Here is a 6,579-nt window from a genome sequence, read left to right on the forward strand (position 1 = left end):
GAAACGGAGGTAGTTGGGATGCTCCACCAAATACCACTACCAGTATCGCTGCAGATGGGAGTAACTGTAAACTAAACAATACATTGTTGTTGTTGCTATTTTTCAGTTGCTAAGTCGTGTCCAACTCTCTGGGACCCCATAGACTGCAGCACACCTGGCTTCCTTGTCCTTCACTATCTCTCAGAGTTTGCTCAAATTCATGTCCATTGAGTTGGTGATGCTATCCAACTATCTCATCCTCTGTCACCCCCTTCTCCTCTTGCCTTCAATCTTTCCCAGCATCAGGGTCTTTTCCAACGAGTCAGCTCTTCACATCAGATGGCCAAAGTATTGGAGCTTCAGCATCAGTCCTTCCAATGAATATCCAGGGTCGATTTCCTTTAGGATTGACTGGTTTGATCCCCTTGCAGTCCAAGGGACTCTCAAGAGTCTTTTCCAGCACAATTCGAAAGCATCAAATGCAATATGTACAGGATTCCATTTCGAAAAAGGTAAACCCTGTCCCCAGAGCCTGAATGCTCTTAAATCAGAAGGCTTGGGAATTAGCCACTATCCCCATCTATTATTACACCTACCCATGAGGTCCCTCACTGCTCCAAGCTCTGAAACCCCAGATGTGACGTAGAGAAGACACTCATTATTTTAGGGGAGAGAAGAACTTAAGACAGGCAAAAGGACCCAAGGAAGGGCAGGAAATGAGCAAGTCAGGAAGTGTTGCTGGCACATGAAGTCAAAAGTGCCCAAACTGCTAAGTAAATAATAATTTGATATTTATTGAGTTCTATCTGCAAGGTGCTGGGCTAAGTCCTTTTCTCTTTTTTCTTTTTTAAATTTTATTAAAGTATAGTTGATTTGTAATGTTATGTTAATTTCTGCTGTACAGCAAAATGATTCAGTTATATATATATACTTATATACTCAGATATATATATCTTTTCCATATTCTTTTCCATGGTTTGTCACAGTATATTTAATATAGTTTCCTGTGCTAAACAGTAGGACCTTGTTGTTTATCCATCCTATATAGAATAGTGTTCATCTGCTAATCCCCAACTCCCAATCCTTCCCTCTCTACTCTCTTCCTCCTTGGCAAACACAAGTCCATTCTTCATATCTGTGAGTTTGTTTCTATCTTGCAGACATGTTCATTTGTGTTATATTTTTTATTCCACACATAAGTGATATCATATGGTATTTGTCTTTCTTACTTGTTTTGCTTAGTATAATCATCTCTAGGTCTATCCATGTTGTTGCAAATGGCACTATGTCACTCTTTTTTATGGCTGAGTAATATTCCACTGTGTATATATACCACATTTTCTTTATCCATTCCTCTATTGATGCACATTTAGGTTATTTTCATGTCTTGACTATTGTAAATAGAACTGCTATGAACACTGGGGTGCATGTATCTTCGCAAATTATAGATTTGTCTGGATATATGCCCAGGAGAGGGATTGCTGGATCATATGCCAACTCTGGGCTAGGTCCTTTTCATGCATCATGCCTTTTCATATGCTCAGAAACCTAATAGATAATGCTCTCAACCTCCTCCTCTCAAGTGCAGCCTAATTCCTTCTTCTCAGGAACACATACATCTCTTACCTATTTCCTGTTTCAAACACCTGGCAGTTACATGTAATCGCTGCAGTTTCATTTGTATAGCAAAGATGCTGGAGGGACAGCCTCAGTCCAATATGGGGGGGTTGAGGTTTCTGGAGGGTCAAAGACCTCCCTGACACAATCAACAAAGCTTCTTTCATGCAATGTTTAAAAGGAAGCCTATCTAAAGAAATTTGTCATCTTTGTAAAGAAAAAATGTCCAAAAGATGCCAAACTCTTCCAGTCAGGGCTTTGTCTTTGACGTGACCTGTGACAAGCCATTGCTCCCTTCACAGCGAGTCATCTGGCCATCTACGATTTTGGATCCTTTTCCAGGAAATCCACCAGCTGAACAAAGGCTGTTGGACCTGTTACAATTTTATCATCAGCAAATGAGACTGAAAGTTGGGTGCATTTACAAGCAAGAAGGCACAGTGTAACTGGTGATGATAGAGTCATTGCATGTTTTCCATAATTTCCTAACAAGGGTCATGCCTTGAAGATTCAACAGTGATGCAATGACAGAAAAAGGAGAGGAATTTACATAAGAGGCAAAGATGCAAACTGTGTTATGTGAGTTCTGTCTCTCCTCGGTGAAGGAGCAACATTTGAAATGTGTTCCCATTAATCTGCCCCCCACCCCAAACCACCAAAACACACTTAACGATGGGGCTTCACTCTGTAGCTACAATTCATCATATCTAGAATTATTTTAGTGAATCAGTGAAGTAATAATGGAGCACATGGCTTTATCACTTGTTTGTGTCCCTTGATATGAATATTCGGTACAGTAAACATGTGGCATCTGCAGATTTATCATGCTGGTTGCTTCAGTCGTCAGTAAAGACCCCTGACAGCGTGGGAACGCGCAGCTTTGCTGAGATACGGGCAGGAATGGAGCCACCCAGCTGGGTGTAGCTGAGAGAAGAGAGCAGACCAGCCGGCTTCCCAAAACAGCTTTGTGTTTCTCAGCAAGTGGTCCAGTAGGCAGAAACCTACCAGAAAATAAAACGACCTTAAAAACTGTTTCTGGGAATTCCCTGGCGGTCCAGTAGTTAGGACTCACGCTCTCACTGCCAGCAGCCCTGGTTGGACCCCTGGTTGGGGAACTAAAATTCCCCAAGCCACTGGACAAGGCCAAAAACGAAACAAAAAACTTTGTGTCTTTGCATATATTGCCACCACCACCACCCAACCATGCACACACCCACACACGAAAGAAAAAACTAATCATTAACACTGTTGCTGGAAGTAATGAAGATGTGAAGAGTTGTGAAAAATTAATGGTTTTTCAGAAATGTAATTTGGGATAAATTAAAGATGGGTGTTTTGATCTTGATGGCACTTTAGCTTTCTTAATCCACATAATTGCAGATGTTTGAAAAGAGACTTGAGAAACCATTTCAGGAAATGTTTTCAGGCATCTCAAAAATCTTACACAGAGTAAGATACAAAACTTAAGTGAAAGAGCATCAGTTAACTTGTGGTAAGAGTCTATAGCAGGAATCAGCAGCCTCTCCATGTAAATAGGATTCAGAAAGACCCAGAAAATCTGGGGAAGTACTTATGGATCATCAAATTTGGAGACATATGAAGATCTCTGTAAAGGTCAAAAGGGTTTGCTCTTCTTTCTGTAAGCATGGCCAATGGATGAATACACATCCATCTTTTCATTTCAGTATCCCTCACCCAAAATGTGCTACAAACGTGCCTTAGAGGTTGAAAAATTCTGAACTCCCTGAAACAAGATTTTTCTCATGGGGAGGGAGGTGGGTAAAACAGCCAGTGTGCCTCGAATAGCAGCCCTTTCCCATTAGAAAAGGCTTCTGATTTCTCTTCCAAGGGCTCATCCTCTTTCTACACATATATTATCCAACACTGCATACTCATCCTCACTTCCCTCTCTACTTGATTTGTTATTTTACTCTTGTTAAACAATACCCAGGTCTACCATGTTTATATCTCGTAGCTATCAATATTCTTTCAGATATAAGCTTGGAGCCTGGTGGGCTACAGTCCATGGGGTTGCAAAGAGTCGGCTACGACTGAGTGACTAACACTTTCACTTTTGGTATATATAAACAACAAAGGTAACTACCAAGTATTATAGTTATTAATTATAGTAATAGTTGTTGTTATACCATACTATATGTGAAATATATATAAAATTATTCTATATATGATCTATAGCGTAATATCTATATTAGTTATACTATAGTAACAGTTATATAGTATTAATGTTATAGTATACGATAACATTCCAATTTATATACATTATCTTTCATCCTCACAATACTGGAAGATAAAATTTACAAAAAAACAAGGCACCAGAGTGGCGGGCAACTAGCTCACGTTGTCATAGCTAGTAAGTGGTAGATTCAGGATTCAAACCCAAACGGGAAGGAATCTATGTCAGGGCTTGTTCTATTAGTAAGTTGCCTCTAATGGTGTACATCTCGTTAATATCCCTTTCTGATCTATCATTAATCACACAGAGCATCAGCAGCTTTATAAAAGCTCTTTACGAAGCAGAACTAAAGCAGGGTTAACTACACACACACATATACAATCCCTTTATGTGGCTGGATTCCTTCATCCTCTCAACTAGAGGTATCCATGCCTACTCCATGCCAGAGACAGGCACGAGTACATAAGTCAGGCATGGTCCCCGTCTTCATGGAGCTTCTATTTTCACTCCTACTGATTCCTCGGGTGTGTCTTAAATGATACCTCCTTCAGTAGATACCCCTTGTCACCCCAGACTTAATTAGGTACTTCATTATACTCTTCTTGGACTTCTCCTTCATAACACTCATCTCCCTTTAATGACTTCACTGCCTTTCATTCCTCTGTCCTGTGACCTCCTTGGAGGTGAGACAGTTGTCCTGTTCTTGCCCTAACCAGTAGCACCTGGTGCCTAAGAGAAATTTAGTAAATATTTGTTGAATGAACGGATGTGAATAGGCATTGGGAGCAGGTTCTCTCAAAGGTTGGAGAAGGTGGTGCGCCAGCTAGCAGTTAGCTGACTGTCAGCTTCATGGATGCCAACCTCTTCTCAACAGAAACTAGCAGTCTCCCTCCCACTGCACACCTCTTCCGGTGTCTGCCTTGCCGTGAGGTCTGCCCAGGCTCGCCTCGCCTGGGAGCTGTACCAGCGGGTGGAAGCCTGCCCTGCAGAAAGGACTGATTAATCCTAACTGTCAAGTCAGGCTCACAGATTTTGCCTTGTGCACACCCATCCAATCTGGGTATCCCTTTGATCACAATCTCTGGTCCTGGGTTGAACCTCAAGAGAGTCAACAACTCCTGGAAGGAATGACCACACCCCACTCCACCCCTGGCTGTGTGGGGATTAACTGGAGACCTGGTTTTCTGTGCCCTGTAGGACAAGATCATACACCTGGCAGTAACGTGGTGTCTGAAAGAGATGAACAGTCTGGCACCGATAGGCATAGGTGAGGGGGCCCTCAGGGTGGAGCTTAGAACTCAGAAAGGGAGCCTTGAGGGCTTCCCTTGTAGCTCAGTGGTAAAGAATCTGCCTGCCAATGCAGAAGACATAGACTCAATCCCTGATCCAGGAAGATCTCACCTGCTGTGGAGAAGCTAAACCCGTGCACCACAACTATTGAGCCTGTGCTCTGGAGCCCAGGAGCTGCAAGGAGTGAGCCCTTGCCCCGCAGCTACTGAAGCCTGAGGGCCCTAGAGCCTGTGCTCCATAACAAGAGAAACCATCGCGGTGAGAAGCTCACACCCTACAACTGGGGAGTGGTCCCCGCTTCCCCGTATCTAGAGAAAAGCCCACACAGCAGCAAAGACCCAGCACAACCAAAAATAAATAAAATAAAAAAGAAAGAAAGGGAACCTTGTGCAGGCAGGGGTGGGAACTTCCATGTTTCCCTCAAGACTTGGACATTTCTTTGGGACGGAGGCAGCAGGTCAGGAGCCAGGGAGCAGAGATCCCTGCCATGGGTTGTGGGCACAAGATGAATCAGCTGAGTCTGTCTGGTGAATTAGATTATCGGGTTACCTGCTGCTCAGTTCTTTGCTTTCCCCTCTCTTAACTCTATGCCTTTACAGAAGTTCTGCTTAATTGTTTAAAGTCTCTGTGGTGCTGATGACTTCAGCTGTGGTTGCTCAGAAGCACAAAGGGACAAGGACAGGGAGACTTCTGGGGCCGTGGCAGGCCTGGGAAGTCCCTTCCTCTCCCCATGGAGATGCTCCCTCCCACTGCCTCCCCTCAGAGGATGTATCTCTTCTTATTACGGGAGATGTCTATTTCTTTGCAGCATCTGAGCCAGTTAAGGAAGTCCCCTGACTTCAGGTTGTAGGTCAATTATCTTTTTTTTTTAAGTAGTGAATAAAAAATAAGTTAATTAAAATTTCAGTTTCAGTTAAAAAAAAAAGTGGTACTTTCCCCAAGTGTGAATAACCAACATTCTACAGCCTCACAAGTCTCTCCCATGTGCCCGCAGTCCCTCATTTTCCAATCCATTGTCAATCTTCCTCAGTCTACAGCTGGAATTTGTGACCACCGAGGGCAGACCCTGTTGTCCTCAGCCCTCAATCTGGGACTTAAAGTTAATGCTCTGTTGGGTCTTTGACAACCTCGGAAGAGAGTCTAGTTACAGTGGTATATTGGTAAATCTATACTGGGGGGTCCATGGTGTAAATGCTCCCTTCTACCATGACTGATTTCCAACTACCAATGGTTTAACAATTAGCTTGGAAAACTCCTGAATATTTAACATTCTCACCAGCCAGTCTGAGCTGGCTCCAGCAAAACACCAATTCAGGAGGATTTCCAGTGTGTCTCTGGGCCCCTGAGAAGTCTTGACAAAGTGAGCAAACAGACCTGGTGGAAGTAAAGATAAGGAGAAGACTTCGTGTGCTCCGGCTCCCTTGGCTCAGAGCCCTGGAAAGAGGATGACTTTAGGGAGTCAGGAGAGCTCTGGGTTCAAAAACTTGTGTGACTTTGGG

Source organism: Bos javanicus, chromosome 23 (assembly GCF_032452875.1).
Source record: "Bos javanicus breed banteng chromosome 23, ARS-OSU_banteng_1.0, whole genome shotgun sequence".
In the NCBI taxonomy this organism is placed as follows: domain Eukaryota; kingdom Metazoa; phylum Chordata; class Mammalia; order Artiodactyla; family Bovidae; genus Bos; species Bos javanicus.